The sequence below is a fragment of the Prionailurus viverrinus genome, chromosome B4 (assembly GCF_022837055.1).
Source record: "Prionailurus viverrinus isolate Anna chromosome B4, UM_Priviv_1.0, whole genome shotgun sequence".
Classification (NCBI taxonomy): Eukaryota; Metazoa; Chordata; class Mammalia; order Carnivora; family Felidae; genus Prionailurus; species Prionailurus viverrinus.
In genome coordinates this window covers 110541214-110558487 of record NC_062567.1, presented here as the reverse complement: position 1 = coordinate 110558487, position 17274 = coordinate 110541214, and the positions used below count along the sequence as shown (strand labels likewise).

The 17274-nt window shown below is 38.4% G+C and overlaps 1 long non-coding RNA gene across 8 annotated transcripts in view; it reads left to right on the top strand.

Annotated features, from left to right (window-relative positions):
- LOC125170412 (uncharacterized) overlaps nt 1-17274 on the top strand; it is a 437501-nt gene that overhangs the window by 291237 nt on the left and 128990 nt on the right. For 7 of the 8 annotated variants that reach the window (XR_007154024.1, XR_007154025.1, XR_007154023.1 and 4 more), the window contains one exon: nt 17118-17198. The exons of the other annotated variant lie outside the window; for it this stretch is intronic. This is a non-coding gene — a long non-coding RNA (uncharacterized LOC125170412). The remainder of the gene's footprint in view (nt 1-17117; nt 17199-17274) is intronic. 8 annotated transcript variants of the gene reach the window in all.

Below are 17274 nucleotides of genomic sequence, written 5' to 3'. Positions count from 1 at the left end.
CTATCACAGCAACTGTGATCAGTACTAATTACTTGAGCTTGCAGGAGCTATTATCTGGGATCCATCGTGTTTCTTCTGGGGCCAGACTGATGAATGAAACAGAAATATGATAGTGATCACCTTTTTGTTTTTTACTGATGGCACTAATTTTTGCTGTGCTCTCCTCACTCCCCAATGTGATGTAGTTTTTAATTTGCCATCTTGGCCACATGGAGTTAGTTTCAGTAGTTTCCAGTTGGACTTCTCCACTATGATAGCTCTTACCCAACCAGTCAAGGACCCAGTGTGGGGTTACTCCAGCTTCCCAATGTGTCAATTTCAATCACATAGACAGGACCTGGAGAAATGATGACTGTGTATTCACAAACTCAATGGTTCCACTGGGTGAGCTGGACTTTAGTGAGTTCCCCATTCATTTCCTTGCTTCCATAAGCTCCCAGCCCAACAAAAGGGTCATGGGAATGCTCTGGATCTCTGGCTATCAAAGCCAGCTCAGACCCTGTGTCTAATACTTCTTGAGTTATATTTTTCCAATGTACAGTCACTTGAATAAGTGGCCATGAGTTCCTTTGGGAAAAGACTGAGAGAATCATTCCAGTATTTACTTGCTGTACTGTTGCACAATCCTTCATGATAGACTCCTAGTTATGTTTTTGGTCAATGGGTTCCAGACCTGAAAATCAGTTCAGCAACAGTGAAAGGAATTGTGGCTTTGTATCTGGAAGACTGCCTTCAACCTCCTATCCCTCCATTCTTGATTATTTCTGGTTGTAGATGTTAATCAGCCGTCTTCTTGGCTGCCTGTCTATTCTGCCCTTAGGGGCACCATGCTCTATTAACAAGCTCCATAACTCCCTGGAGGTCACACTCCTTCACTGCCCCTCTGACCTTGGTAGTCTTAGTCACAATTATGGTCTCCTGGCTTCTGGTGGTTAAAAATAGGGGCCTGGCCTCTATTTCTTTGAAATCCCATTGTCCCCAAGGATATTAACAAGCTCAGTTCTGGTCTGCAGGGAATGACCAATACTAAACTCGTAAGTGATGCCGGTGCCATAATCACTGGTGCATTCCAAATAGTCTTGGCACATGGTGTATTCTGGGGCTTCCCATAAAATGTAATTCTCTGGTGGGTCTTTTGGCCTCATATATCAGTTCCAGCCCACTTTCCTCAGCTACTTTATTGCTTCCATAGAGTAGATCTCTGCTAGAGAAAATCAAACAATCCCACTTTGCTCAGGATTAACCATGACTTTCCATGTTCTTATAGTTACCCTAACGGCAGTTTTGCCCCATCCTCAGAAGCCCCATCCTCAGAAGGTTTTAAACCTCTTGTCCTTGGAGAGTACCTCCAAGTCAATGAATTCTTGCACTTCTTGATCAAACACCCTCAAATCCAAGATGGCCTAGATGCCTTTATTTATGAATTCTACTAAACATTTATGAAAGACATGATAGATACTAATTCTATATAAAACCTTCAAGACAATTGAAAAGGAGGGAATACTTCATAACACATTCTGTGAGGCCAGCATTACCATGATTCGATAATTCTAAAATTCATGTAGAAATGAAAAAAAGATAAAAAGCAGTCTTAAAAACCTTTGTAAAGGAGTAATAGGCCAGGAAAATTTATCCTGTTTGACTTCAAGACATCATAAATCTACATTGTTCAAGACAGTGGAGTTTGCATAAAGGTAAACAAGTAGATCATTATGATAGATAGAATCTAGAAATAGACCTATACATATATCCTTAATTGATTTTTGACCAAAGTCCAAAAGCAATTTAGTAGAGAGAGCATCTTTTTTTTTTTTCCTTCAGAAAATGGTGCTGGAACAACGGATATCCATGTGCAAAAGAGAACATTGTTCTTACCCTGCAAGTTATGCAAAAACTAACACAAAATGGATCATAAACCTAGTGTAAAATCTTAAACTATAAAAGTGCTCTGAGGCAAAAATTTCTTAGCTGCAATGTGAAAATTATTAATTTTTAAAAATTATAAATTGGACTTTACTAAATTAAAAAAAAATTAAGTAAACCTTTGTTACATGAAAGTCACAGAGGAGACTTTCCTCTGTGGAGAGGTACAAAAGTTACTGAGGTTCAGGAACTTATCTCTTAGGAGATTGAAAAGATAAGCCATAGGCTGGGTAAACATACTTGCAATTTACATACCTGATAAAGGACTTGTATCCATCATATATAGAGAACTTTCAAAATTCACTTATCAGGAAACAAACAACATAATTTAAAAAAAAATAAAAAGGAAACGTTTGAACAGACTGTTTTCTAAAGAAGATATATGGTAGACAGATAAGCAGAAGAGGAAAATAATAATTATGAAGGTGATAAAAATAAGAATAAATTTAGAAAGTAAGACCTGTAAGAAAATTCTTACTGAGTTAGGATCATCTAATTTAGCGGTTTGAATTGGTTTTTCTCTTTAAGTTGGAGCCAGAATTAATCAAACTCTGGGATTATGTCAATATAGGTGAGCTCTTTCTGCTACCATCTGTGGTTGTCTTTATTCATGGTTTTATGTTTGTGAGAGCAAAACGCAAAGTCAGGAATTATTTGGTTTAGCACAGAGATTGATTTAATATTTGCTCTGGGAAGATATAAATTTTCTCTCCTGCTATTGCAATTTGTTTATAATGTTTCTTAGTTGTAAAACTTCAGAGGCCATTCCCATGGTAGAGATGGAGGGGATGGGTGGAGGGGAGTGCTTCTTGAATAACAAATTAGAAGGAGAGTCAAGAAATTATGTTGAGCTGTTAACCTCAAATGGAAATGGTTTGATTATACATTGGAACCATTTATCTTGAAAATATCAAGCAGCCCAGGGCTTCAAGGGAAGGAGCCAAGGGCCAGATCCAGAGAGAAATCTGGGATTGTGTTCCAGAATGGACTGAAAACTCCATCAGAAGAAACAAAGGGGCCAACTGGCATCCAACTGAGTTGAAGTCTACTACCTTGATTAAGCATATAATTCAACAGAGGAAAGGGCCAGAAAGCCCATTTATTCATTCAAAGCCTGCTCTATGCTTGGCATTAGCAGACAGTGGAATATGGTTGTCAACAGAACTCTGAGTTTAAGATCTGTAGTCAGCAATTGGGGATGTGAGAATAAGGCTCCTAAAGTAGTTAGGCATTTTCTTACTCCAAATAGGGTCAAGTTGCTAGATCTTAAATTCATGGAAGCCAGTATTAACATTAGGCCACATCATAAAAATTGAAACCAATCCCATAAGTGATCCAAATACATTGAAGGATCATCCAGATCAAACTCATCCTGGACAAAAACTAGATCTCAGACCTTAGTAACCTTGGTACTAGCCTATCCACAAACCCTTTATGTATCTTTTAATTGGCTTCTACTCCAAAACATTTTAAACAAAGTATGTGTGCTATAAATTTCAAATTATTAAAGCGTCTCATATATATCTTCAGTAGGAAAATTAGGAAGTAAAAAGATATTCAGATGTTTCCATGACTTCAGAGAGTTTTCTTTTCATTTCCTTTCTCTTTATACAATAATTTAGAAATGGCTTTATTTCATTTGGTCAATCTTAATGCTATTTAATTATTTTGTTAAAGTTACCAAATGGGCCTTGGGATTCTAACATATATTTATTTTAGCATGTTGATAGTAAATTATTACCTGTTCTAATCCATTTTTAATAACTTCTGTAGCATTTGATGTATTTTGGTAGGGCATTAAAAGCAAAGATTCACTTTTTGCCAAATAATTTTGTATTTATAAGTGTAGTATTCTGGAGCTGTATGTTATACTGAAAATAATTCATAATAATTTACTGAACACTTACTATGTGCATAGCAGTATATCTGTGTTTACATAGAAAATTTAATTTGATCTTTAAGACAACCCCATAATGACAGTATTATTGATACTTTAAACATATTAGGAAGTTGAAATTCAGAAGAGTTAAATAAACTATACAAAATCCTACAGTCAATATGGTTCTAGAAGTCCTTCCCCTTCACCTCTGCACTGTATCACCTCACCACATTTAAAATTCCTTTGTTCTCAAGAAGCTAACATTCCTAACAGATGTTAATGTTATTATTTCTCCTTGCTATTTCCACTCATGGTTTGACCTAAGTCTTGGGTCATTCCCACTTTGGTAGCATGAAAAATTGGCCAAGGAATAACATGCGGAAAGGGAAGAGATTGTGATGAAATTTCTACTGACCTTGTTGAGTGCCTCAGGACTTTAATGGAAAAAGTTTATTTCATATTTCAGAGGGAGGACAAGTTCACTGTGAATAGTCTTTTAGTGCAGGGTGTTCTAAGGCAACAGTGAAACTAGAAGGACCAAGCCAATTGCACACATTCACAACCAAAGCACATTAGTCATGTTCTATTGAAGAAGAAGAGCCGGGTTTGGGACAGGTGAGAAAACAAGAGTGGTTGTACCCAGAATTTTTTCTATGTGAGATACATAAAGTTGCAACGTTCAATTTGTAAAAACAAAGTGAAATGAATGTGTCTTCCTCCAAGGGACATGTCTTCTGGGCTTTACATTTTGCATGGCCACATATAATAGCCTCCTACTTAGTGCAAAATTGATTGCTTATTTTTATTTTGGCACTTTTTACATAGCTTGCTTTCTTATTTGTTTTGTTTTGCATAGGATTCAATGAATGCCATCTAGTGCATGTTTCAGGACATAGATCCAGTTTGTGCTTTCAGTGTTTAAATTTCAGAGTATTTAGCCTAATCTTTGGCATATACTACTAAAGAACTAAACAATTGCATGATTATTAAAAAATTTATTTATGATTTGGAGCCATTGAATGTTTGGGTAAGAATATCACTGTGTTAGAAAACAAGTCAGGCTCCTAAAATAACATCATGCACCCAGAAGTAGGTTTGAGTGTTCATCTGAAAAGCAAAATTAAAAAAAAAATACATGTTTAAAATCACCTTCTTGAAAATCTTTAATAAATCCTGGTTGAATATGTTTTAATATGTTACGATGTGGTCATTTGAGATTTGTATTTTGAGATGGGATGTATAGCTGGGGCTTTAGAAAAGATAAGCTCTTTATCCTGTTCTGTATTTTCTGATTGGAATGCTTGCTCTAGTAACAATTGAATGAACAATTTATTTCATTCAGCACAAAATTATTTATCATTAAGGAGAAGCAGGAAGCTAGCTAGTGATATGAATGAGAAAACTTTCCTAATTAGGCAGGAGACTAGCTTTCATGAAGATCAACATCCTCACATCCTGGCAAATTAATCTCTCTTAGCAGGAGCTAGGAGACGGGAAAGAGGATACTGTCTTTATCTTTCACAAAGAACAGTGTTATTTTTGTGATAGTGAAGACGGAAGGGAAAAAGAGTGAGAAAAGAAAACCAGATTCTGCCTTTTGATTAGCTGAGTGTGAGCTTCTTGCAGTGAGAACCAAAGAGTATATTCTTTTATTCCTCATGATTTGATACCTTGCAGAAGTTAGGTGTGTACGTGTGTGTGTGTGTGTGTGTGTGTGTGTGTGTGTGTGTAAAACCTTTTCTCATAATGGCTATTAGATTTTTCTCATTAGAAAGATGAACAAAAAAACATAGATTTTTATGCAAAAACAAAGCACAAAGAAGAAAAGAAACAGAATGATGTAAATTTTATTTCAAGAAAATATAAAAAAGGATGACACATTTTTGACAAACCAGGGGATAAAAATAGAAGGGTGTTAAAAGATAGGTACAGGAAGAGTGATAAAAGTAACAATTTTTGAAAAGTTTATTACAAAACAAGTATCTGGTGGTTTTCTTTAATCACATACTGTTTGGAGTTGTATTGTGTTATAATGCAGGTCTTTGCTGTTTGAATAAATTGTTGAAATGACTATATTAATGAATCTTTACGGCAGCCATGGAGGTCTGCTGCTCAGATTTCCTTTCAAAAGAAAACCTGTCAAAAGGAATATGGTTGGATGACTGTCTCCAGGTGCAGGTGATTCAAGCTATACTTGAACTTTGAGCCAAGTTCATGCTTTTTGGACAGTGCTCAGCCATTGAGTATGGATGGCTCACTTTTGAGGCAGCATAGGACTCCTCAAAGAGCAGTATTTCCAATGGAACTCCCATGATCTTGGCTGAGATTGTCTCAGAGCTGCACTATGGTGTGAGGCTCATCCTTCGCAATTATTCAGCCTTCCTTCTCTCCTTTCACATGAGCCAGACTTCACCAGTTTGACAGGTTTTCTCAGACATTTCTGCCCCTGTCATGTTTTTGTGTTTCACGGGTATTTTTTCCCAATACACTTTTTGCACTTTTAACTCAATTTTGGCTTCTGCTTCCCAAAAGAATTAACTAGCACAATCAATACTGGAGGTAGTACATGATGTCAGGGAATAAGATGAAGTTTCGCAACTAGATTATTTGCCACCTACCAGAAAATAATCTCTTCTCAAGGAGTATGTGGATCATAGATATTTTCTGGCACAAAACTGCAGTTCAATTGGTGAAAATCTCATCAGTGTGACTCTGGAGAATGTCTTGGTAAATGTGAATTCCCCAGCCAGGACAATATTCAGGCATTTGAAAAATATGGAGTAAAGAACCCACAGAAAGAAAATGGATTTGGCTGATTATTAGTGAGTTGCATTGTGGACCTTAAGAGAGATGATGAGAAACTGAATGTGGTTAACAAATAGCTGAAATGTAAATGGAAGTATGAAAGCAAGAAGACATCTTGAGTAGCTGGCAGATAGTACCTTATCTTTTTACAAAAGAACAATGGAGAGAACATTTAGGTTTCTGCTATTTAGGGCCACTGACCTGCAAAGATGGTTGGATGCTCAGTTGAGGAGTGTTCTTACGCCAAGGTGAGATCCCTGCTTAGAATAGTTGGGGGCATAAAAACAGAGAATGGGGATATCTGGGTGAATTTCCCTGAAGCTCTACCATCTGAAAACCTACAGAGTTGGCCCACTATTCTCCATTAAGAGCTAGCAATTTTCCCATGCAGGAAGATACTTCAGATGTTACCTCCACATGAAGTAGAAGGTACATCCCTCAGATGTTGGCCCAACCTTCTCTCCTAGCTTCTAGGCTGAAGGGGTATGGTTAAATTCCAGGATAATACAGCTGCAGGATATAAATATACTGGGACTAATAAATGAGAAAAGAGTTAACCACCCCATGAAGCTTTAAGAACTAGCCATCGTGTATGTTCAGTAGTCATAAGAATATCTGTAGGATTGAATTTTCAGAATATTTGATCAATAGGGGGAACTTAAAGGGAGCATTCTTTTGAAACACAGGATTTAATACCTAAGAAAAGATCCCAAGGTATAAGGGAAATTTGCTGGGTCTTAGAAACCTGGAGAAAGTCTTGGTAAAATTGAAATGCCTGAATTGCTACCAAGGATGGTGGAGTCAGAAAAGGAGTAAAGGACTCTAGAAAGTATGTTTAAATTGATATATCGTGTCATGCCAAGAAATCAGAATAATACTTTCCATGAGAAAGCCCATAGGACGCATAATTCACCAAGACCATGGGGAATATGCTGGTGAGATATCACAGTCCCCAATTTACTCAGTCATGGCTCTTTTCCAAAAATCAGGACTGACATTAGGAGAGATTGTCACATAGCTCAGCTTGTTAATAGCAATGGAGATGATAGAAAACTTGAAGAAACTGAGCCCAGACAGTAGCATTTAACTGCTGGAAATCAGGAAGCTGCAATGACCATAATTACTCACAAGGTTGGAGGGGCCATGAAGAGAGATTCATTTGCAGAGAGTCTTCTATACTATCAGAAAAGAAGATTAGAAACAGTTTGCATTCACACTGAACCCTCAACAATATACATTTACATTTTTCTTTTCTCTTGGCTATGTTAATTCTCCTGCCATAATATAGTCTAAAGAGATCAGAATCATCAGGACATCTCACAGAACATAACACTGTTCCATTAAACTCAAATTGATCAAGGTGGACTAAGAAAGAAGTGGCTAACAAGCTCAAAGCCTTGGTAAGACATACAGGCTTCAAAGTGAAATAAAACCTACAAAGAAATTAGGGACCTACTACTTCTATTAAGATTTTAGGTGTCTTGTGTCCAGAAAGTCCCGGGTCATCTTCTTCAAAGTAAAAGACGAATTGATGTATTTTGTATCTCTCCTATAAAGAAAGAAGCACAAAAGTCGATAGTCCTCTGTAGACAAGCCATTCCACAACTAAGACTAATGCCTGGCTCATATCCCGAGTAATACAAAAAGGCTATTAGGTTTCAGTGGGGTTTTGGAGTTGGAACAGGCTCTGCAGTGGGTCTTGGCTGCAGTTCAAGCAACCCTGCTACTTGGACTATAATCCAGCAAACCTCATATGATTGGAGCTTTCAGTTGTGGAAAGGGCACAGTTAGAATTACATACCGAGAGTCAGTGAGAGAATCACAACACTGTCTTCTGAGATTTTGGATCAAAGCCATACTGTTTATACTAGAGAATTATAAACCATGTAAGAAACAATGCTTGGAATACTCTTGGGCACTTGTAGAGATAGAATGTTTGACCATCAAGTCAAAGAAGTGACCATGTACCTTGAGCTTCCTAATTCAAGTGGGCCCAGTAACAGTCCATAATAAAATGAAAATGATACATCTTGGATCTAGCCAAGCAGGGCCAGAGAATGTGAGTAAACTGCATGTACAAGAAATCTGCGGTCCCATGATATTCCCTGTGGTTGAACTAGTGTCTCTCCCTCAGCATGCATCTAGGATCATGTACAGGAGTCCCATAAAATCAGCTGAAGAAAAAGTCTGAACTTGGTTTACGGATATTTCAGCTTCGTATATGGTTATATGCTGAAACCAGATGGTGGCGACATTATAATCACAGCCAGGAATGGCCTTAAAATAAGCTGATGAGAAGAAATTTCTCCAGGAAGCAGAACTTCAAATGGTACACTCGGTCATCCACTGGGTGAGATATGAGAGGTGGCCTAAAGTAAGAAGATACATGGATTCATGGAAAGGTGCCAAATAGCCTGGCCAACGTGTCAGGGGTTTGAATAGAAAAGGATTGGAAAATCAGGGAAAGTGATATCGGATGTGGAAAGATGTTGATGGATATATGGGAGTGCATAAAAGCATAAAATTACCACATTTTAGTTCTATTAAAAAGCATTCACCATAGAAGAGGCACTGTACAACCAAGTTTTTTTTTTGTTTTTGTTTCTAAATGTCTCAGGTAACGGTAGCCAGTCTTCATCTTTGGCCACTTTAAAATAGGCACAAGGGACACATCAATAGAGTGGTCATAGTGGCTGACATAGATCCCACAGCATAGATTCCCATGAACCAAGACCATTCTAACTGTTCCCACCACTAAATATCCAGCCTGCCAGGAATAAGGACCAACACTGAGCCCTTGTACGGCACTTCTCCTTGAGAGGATCAACTGACCACTTAGCTGACATTTGACTAGATTAGGCCTTTTCTGGAAGAGGCAGTGGTTTGTTACTCTAGGCATAGATAGACAACCATTCTCTAGGTTTGCCTCTCTAACTTCAGATCCTTAGTATCACTATCAGGAAGCTTAAGGAGTATCTGATCTATGCACTTGGAATTATGTACAAAATAATGTAGTGAAAGACAGTTCACAGAGAACGAGGGAGAGGACTGGGCCATGAAAATGGGATCCACTGATTGTATCACATACCATGCCATCTAGAAACTGCCAGTCTGAGTGAGAGAAGCATGACCTACTGAAGGCTGAAGTTAAAGTGCCATCTTGGAGACGATGCTCTGCAAAGACAGTGTAGTGCGTAGTCCTTGCTTCAGTGTCTGCTCTCTTTGTGAAAACAGCATGTTCCAGAGAGTGGCTTCCTTACTCAGTCTAGGTTCAGAATAAAAAAACCTACGGAGCAAAATTCACTTGAGTCCAACTGGGCCCAGAAGAGCTGAAGCCATCCTCAGTCCTCATGTTCCACAAGCAGACACAAAATGTGTATGTCATAAGCCACTGATATTTTAGAGTTGTTACCGTACCAAGAATTAGCTAATACATGAACTAGGGTTCAAATCGAAGTGTCATAAGCCACTGATATTTTAGAGTTGTTACCGTACCAAGAATTGACTAATACATGAACTAGGGTTCAAATCGAAGGTATTGTAGAGATTTACTGTATTCTTTCTGTTTTTTTTTATTTTAGTGCTAGAAGGAAGAAATTAGTAAAAGACTCAGTTTTGCTATATATGACAATATAGAATTTTAATGATAAAAATCACAAATAATGGGCATTTCCAATTTTTATTTAACTACTCTTTATAGTTTTACCTAGACAGACTGCATTGCTGTCCCACTTGAAAAGTATGTCATAAAGAATGTTCTAGGAAGTTTATCTATTTAAACCATAATTTCTCTAAAAATTTAAAATATGTGATAAGGGCCTTTGGACAATCAATAAAGCATTTCAAAAGCTATTATTTTTGCAACCTTGGGAATTTTCTTTTTCATTATAAACCTCTTCAAAATGCACTTTCATGAAATAAAGTGCTCATTAAAAATCAGTAATAGTAAATGTTTTTATTCACTTAATAAAACTTAAAAATACTAAAAAGCAATCTCTTGACAAATTATAATCTTAAGAAGATAAGGACAGTAATTCAAGAGATAACTAATAAATCTGTATTTATAGAATAAGCCAGAATATAGTAAGTCACATAGAATTTTTAGCATTTCAACCTGCTTATTATATATTTTGATAATTATCATAGTACTATTCATTATCTGCATATAAAATTTAAGTCAATAGCAATGTTACTTATTCCTTCAATCATTAAATTAAAAAAAACATAAAATACCAATGAGTAATCTGAATAAAATATTTCTTTCCTATAAGAATGAGGACACTTTGAACAGAATTGTTTTTCTAGTTGCTTTCATCAGATTAAAGCTGCTTCCCTGTCTCCCCCATACTCCTTCAAAATCTTGTTACCCAGGCTAGTACCAAACTTAATATATCCAAATAGCACTTAAGAAGTAGGAAGAAATGACCAAGCAGCAACATTTGCTTAATGTTCTCAAGGCACTTGGAGTTTGAAGCTCAAAACCCACCCCAGCTGCTTGAAGTTTAGCTCACACAGATTTCCCATGCTCCTGAGGAATTCCTTCTGGTCCTTATTTTTCTTCCTCTTTATCTCTCCATAGAGTCTTCTCCCTGCCATATACACAATAAGGGGACCAAACTAGTTCTCCTTTTCCAGGGTCTTTCCTGGTATTAGAACTAAAACTCCTGTGTCCCCAGAAATCCCTGAAGCATGGGCAAAGCAGGACAGCTGGTCAACCTAATCCAAGCCAGGTCCAATCCTGTTCTTCCTATCACCCAACTCCCCCCCACCCCCGCTTTTTTTTTTTAATGTTTGTTTGTTTGTTTATTGAAGACAGAGTGCAAACCAAGAAAGGGCAATGGGAGATGGAGGGAGAGAGAATCCCAAGCAGGCTCCACACTGTCAGTGCAGAGCCCAGACACAGGGCTCGAACCCACAAACTGTAAGATTATGACCTGAGTCGAAACCAAGAGTTGGATGCTTAACCTACTGAGCCACACAGGCACCCCTCAACTCACTTTTATCTTATTTTTTTTTTTTTATTTTTTTTTTAAGTTTATTTATTTTTGAGAGAGACAGCAAGAGAGAGTGCAAGCAGGGGAGGAGCAGAGACAGAGGGGGACAGAGGATCTGAAGTGGGCTCTGTGCTGACAGCAGAGAGCCCCATGTGGGGCTCAAACCGAGGAACCGTGAGATCATGACCTGAGCTGAAGTCAGACGCTTAACCAACTGAGCCACCCAGGCGCCCCTCAACTCACTTTTAACAGAAGAACCTACAGTGGTGTAAGAAGGAAAAGGAAAGGAAGAAAGAATAAATGAAGTTCTGAGAACAGGAAATAGTAGAGAAGATTACAAAGGAATTAGGAATAGCAGGAAGAAACGGAGGTGAAGCTGCACCCTGTTAAAGATTAACATGAACACCTGCACAGCTAGCTGTTCTCAGTTCCTCGTTCCTATTACCTTCCCTCCTCACCCCCCCACCCCTTTCTCCAACCCTTTCTGGAGCCAGTACGCCTGGATTCAAATTCTGCCTCTATGAGCTGAATGCTATGTGCAAATGACTTAACCTCCTGGTCCTCATAAACTCTGTATAAAAGTACTGCCTGGCAGGACACCTGGGTGGCTCAGTAAGTTACGTGGCCAACTCTCCGTTTTGGCTCAGGTCATGATCTCACCATTCTTGAGTTTAAGTCCTGCATCGGCCTCTGTGCTGCCGATGCAGAGCCTGCTTCAGATCCTCTGTCACCCTCTCTCTGCCCTTCCCTGCTTCTTTCTCTCAAAAATAAATAAATGTTACAGAAAAAAAAGTACTGCCTGTCTCTGAGTAGGTTGCTAAATTAATCCATACATACAGAGTTGAATAATCAACTACACTGTTTTTGTTCTCCAACTCAGTCCATTACACAAAAGGTAGTTAGGGGTCTTGGCATTCCATGCCCGGCTCTGATGGGCTGGCCTAGGTTCCCCACCACAGTGTAGTACTTGTTTCAATGAGTAATTGATTTGGGGTTCTAAGCAACTTACAGAGAAGCTCTTGGAAAAGAACCTGTTCACAAGCAGGAGATTGCCTGCAGGTCAGATAAAATTTATATTGCGTTTGTCATTCGCATGCTTTGTTGCTGGAGCTGATTGTATCTGAGAGCAAAAATCTGGCATGAGCCATTTGCTCATACATTTTTAATTTATGGACTCAAGAGTTTGGAATAACATTCAAAGTCACAGATGCTAATCTGAACCAAACCCAAAATATTTTGAGGTTTTCATATCAGTTATAACCATCAGAGAACTAGAGCTAGAGAAGGAAAAAAAACCCCTTTGCCTGAAAAAAAAAACAACAAACTGATTTGTTTTTAATATTCATCTTGAGAAGGACTACCTTTCAATTTACAAACATGTATAGATAGATTCAAACATGTATAGATAGATTCGAACATATTTTTGTCTCAACAAAACTTAGGTTAAAAATACGAACCCAGAATAATGAATAGTCCCCTTAGAGGCATACGCCTAATTATTTCAGGATGATTATGATCTACAAAAGTTTAAAAATTTCTTAAGAGGACACTATTTTTAGATATCAAGGAGGAAACCCCAGGGTACTTGGAATGGAACTTGGAATATTGGAAATGAAGAGAGCTTTTCCAAGGGCTCTGGAAGATAATTCTCATGGTAGAAGAATGGGTAGCTTAGAACCCAAAGCTAGCTAAGTAAGATGTATAGATACGTGTTATGACAAACGGGGATTAAAATCACTGCAGATCCAGTCTACACAGCTAAATAAATTTTACCAGGAAAGCTAGGCACAACTACAGATAACTCCAAAAAATGGAATCCAGTAAAATAGTCTGAAGATTGATCTGGAGGTCCTGTGGGTTTGTGGGTATGAATATTTACAAGGTGCATCTCCATGAATACCTTAGAAATCATGAAATGAACCTTCTATATGCTAAAGTACCATACCAGTGTTTTGCTTTGTCCTCAGCAAATACAAGCTTTAGATTTTAATGCAGATACAGCAGCTAAAGTTGGCATGACCTTAGGATGAAAAACAAATAAATATAAAAACCTGACTAATGTATTAGGAAAGACAGGGCTGTCTGTTCTTTATTTTTCATGGGAGTTTGAGAAGAAAGAAGCAAAAGACTGAACAAGAAATAATGAAATCTGCATCTTTGGCTGCATTAAGCCAAAATGCAGAGTGGGGGGGGGGGCAGACTGATTTAATGAATTCTTTACTGTTCAATTCATTTAAAAAAAGATTCCATCAAAATAGTTTCATGTGTAGGCAGGATTTTTGATTAATCGATGAATATTTTAATTCCTACCCGGTTGTTTTCAATGTGGACATAGCTCTAATTTGTATTTTTTCACTAATCCGTTAAAATGAAACCCTTCTGTACACTTCCCCCACCCCCAGTCTCTGCCATTCTACTCCCACTCACTCTGTTTTACAATGGCTTTGAACCTGCTATTGTTTCTTCTGCTTTGAATACCCTTACCTCTTCTTAGTCTGATTATTCCTAGTTATCCTTCAAGTTCCAATTTAAATAGCTTCTAAGTGCAAATAAGTCTTTGCTTGGACTGCCTCAAGAGTTTCATCATAATTCTTCTAGTGTTTTTTACATAGGTCTCTTGTCAGTTGACAATGGTATGGTTGATATCTGTTGTACAAGCTCCCTGAGTCCTTCTACCACTGCAGTGAATGATTGAGGTGTTTGTCTTCTCCAGTAGATGGGAAGCCTCTCCAAAGCAATGATAGTTTCTTACGCTTCTCTGCATTTCCACCTTCCAGTACAGTATCTGACATATGGGAGGCCAAGGATGGATAGAACATCGGTTTCGGCTCTAGTATCAATTCTATTTAACTGGTGTGGCTGCCAGGAGCACTTGAGGAGCTCAGATGTTGAGCCTATTCTGAGTGGGAAAGAGTTCCATGATCAGTTGGTGATGTCTGCCTTGGGAATAGGAAACCAGGAGTGGCATAGGCACTTTATCATAGGCATTCTGTGACTGTTCAGAGAATGAATTCAAGAACAAGTCTAATAGTAATATCACTTGAAATTTATCCAGCAATATTAGATAAAATATTTTTATCACATCCCAGAGCCTCTGGTCCTAAGGACACAAAACACACTGAGTCCCTCTTATGTCACTACTCACTCAATTTTAGTTTTTGATGTAGGTATTCATTTCTCTTAGAAGGAAATCTGAGCCTAGTGTCGATCAGAACTCATAGATATGCATAAAAGGAGTACTCTCTCCATGGTAGCAACCACTCGGGGTGTCTGTTTTCTTCACTGACTTGACTAACAGATTTTATACAGCCTTAAGATTACATGGCCAGTCAGAAGTAGGGTTTGGATGCCAAGCTATTTGACCCATAAATAGAGAGACTGAATCATTTATAGTATATACTGGAACACTTTTGAGAGTAAATGGGGTGCTATTAATAACTGCTACAGCCAGAGATGTAAATCAGGACCATTCTGGGAAATCTGGGGTATATGGTCACCCTACCCTGTAGAACCATAATTTTCATTCTCCAAAAGGCTATTAATTTGTTTGTTTGATATAGACCCCAAATTATAATTCCAATAGATTATGTGGAGTTTCTTGGGGCACTATTGAGAACGATTCTCAGCTACTTTATGGGCTTCACAGAAAAGGGTGCTCTTATCCACTGCTGATGCCTAGTAGCTGACAAATGTGAAAGAACAATAGCCAGAGAGCCACTCACTTATAATTCCTAATATGGAACTCAGAATCCTTAGCTATTTGCTCTAGTTCCTAAGAAATGATCCTCTCCCAAATACTGACTCCTTCTCCATTATTGATGCCTCGATTCCCTTTTGAGGTATGGATTCCTAACTAATTTCACTGTTTGTAGCCAGGATTTCTGGCTAACATTTAGGGCCTACCTGTAATTCTTTGGACTTCACCTTTATTCCATGTAGCTTCCAGTTCTAGCTATGCTTTTCAGGATCTAGATATTTTCTCTATTCATAAGGTCATAATTATAGACTTTTTTTGTAGATTTACTTCCACGGTTTTGTAGAAGTAATTCTACTAATTGTAGAGAAGTAACTCTATTAATTGTAGAATTACTAGACTTCTGGTGTTGGTGACCAGACCTCTCCATACAGTGCATGGCTATGGTTTCTTGTTTTTTATATCCTTTGGACTTGATCTCCTAGCTTTCTAGCTATGACCAATTTCTCCCTGGTACCTATAACTAACTAAATCCTAAGTACTTACCTAATGGTTAATCTCAAAATCTAACTTCCAAGCCAGGGCTCTTTCCAGAGACTGTGGCTCTATTTCCAAAATGAATAGTAAAACATGAGTGATATAGGTAATTCTGTAAAGAGGAGGATTGGAAAAAAAAATTTCTCGGGAGAGTACCTCAATTATCAATTTTTTTTGGCATCAGAAACACAGCCTGAATGATGGCTGCCAAGTCTTTCAAATTAGTGTTTATAAACCTTTAAAGTGTTTATTAAATGGAGATTATAATAATGATAAATCCCAGAGAGCATTGTGAAGGATTATATAAAAATGAGAATGGCTTGCTTAGTTAATGCTAAATGATAAATACCTAACTCCATCAGGATTGTACTCAGGATCAAATGAAGTAATGAATAACAGTTATTGGAAAATGTAAAGTATGGTTTTTAGATTACTTAAATCTCAGATATGCAATAAATGGTTTTTGCATATTTATATTAGTTAGTTAGTTAATTAGTTTTGAGAGACAGAGCCCATGCCCACACATGGAGGAGGGGCAGAGGAAGAGGAAGCGAGAATCCTAAGCAGGCTTCCCACCCAGCACAGAGCCCGACACAGGGCTGGATCTCACCACACGAGATCGTGACCTGAGCTGAGATCAAGAGTTGGATGCTCACCTGATTGAGCCATTTAGGTGCCCCGGTATTACTCTTCTTAACCTACTTTTAACTCCAATGACCAATTTCCCTGTATTGTCAACAAATCCTCTAACCTTTCCAAAAAGGCACCAGAGAGGGGGATGCTTAAATTTGCCTGAAAACAGGGAAGAGACCGTCATCTCCCAGCTTGCATGGCCACGTCTGACTTTGTCACTTACCCAAGAGATCTCCATGAGGTCTGGAAGCTCTCAGATGCTTGCGTAACATTCTCAGGTGGGAATTTTTGGAGGCCTGGGAACCTTGGCGTGATCACCTCTCCCTGTACTGCTTGACTTCGGTGGGCTTCCAATGCCTAATGTTGAACTCTGGAGTCATCCTGCCCCTCCAGCATTCATCCAGGGACCGGGGCTCCAGATCCACTGCTCTGAGACCCACAGTCACTGTGACCCTCTTCTGAGTTATCCGTGTAGGCTTGGAAAGCAAAGCCAGTGTTCTGCTTCTTGCTTTACCACATCCCTCCGGAAGGGGTGACCCTGAGGCAGCATCTGTTTCCCTCTGGAATGGAAGGCAGGGGTGCAAAATGACAGGTACGCAAGGGGGAAACAGGAAAAAAATAATGATATTTTTAAAACCTACATTTTATTCAGATGTTCATATGAGGCTTTTATTACTGATGACCAGATACGGAAAGAAAGCAGATCTGATGTCTGGCGATGGCTACTAGAAAGGTGAGGAGGGTAACTACCTGCATGCTTTTGGCTCGAGCTTCAGAATTGTGCTGCCAGACGGGAGAGGATTTTTGTT